Here is a 354-nt window from a genome sequence, read left to right as displayed (position 1 = left end):
CTCCTTTTGGTAGGTATTTTCATTATTAAACATGCATTGAACTACACGGAGGGAAAAGTACACTGTGCATTCAGCACCACGGACAGAACTCCTGTTAACGGGTATGCACAAAAACAAGGAGAGAGCTCAACATTACATTTAAACTACTCAATCAGTGTGAGGAGTGAAGTCTCTGATGGGCATTGACTAGAGCAGTGAAGTCAGGTATAGTTTCTGACATCACTATGCACAGGATTGCTGAGAGGTGAGAGTCAGTAAGAGATGATCTGTGCCTTGACTTGTTATATTTCATCACTGAAAATGTCTGTTCACATATGTAGGTTGACCCAAACAGTACAAACATCTTCTGAGCAT

The sequence above is a fragment of the Salvelinus fontinalis genome, chromosome 30 (assembly GCF_029448725.1).
Source record: "Salvelinus fontinalis isolate EN_2023a chromosome 30, ASM2944872v1, whole genome shotgun sequence".
In the NCBI taxonomy this organism is placed as follows: domain Eukaryota; kingdom Metazoa; phylum Chordata; class Actinopteri; order Salmoniformes; family Salmonidae; genus Salvelinus; species Salvelinus fontinalis.
This window is presented reverse-complemented; position numbering follows the sequence as displayed.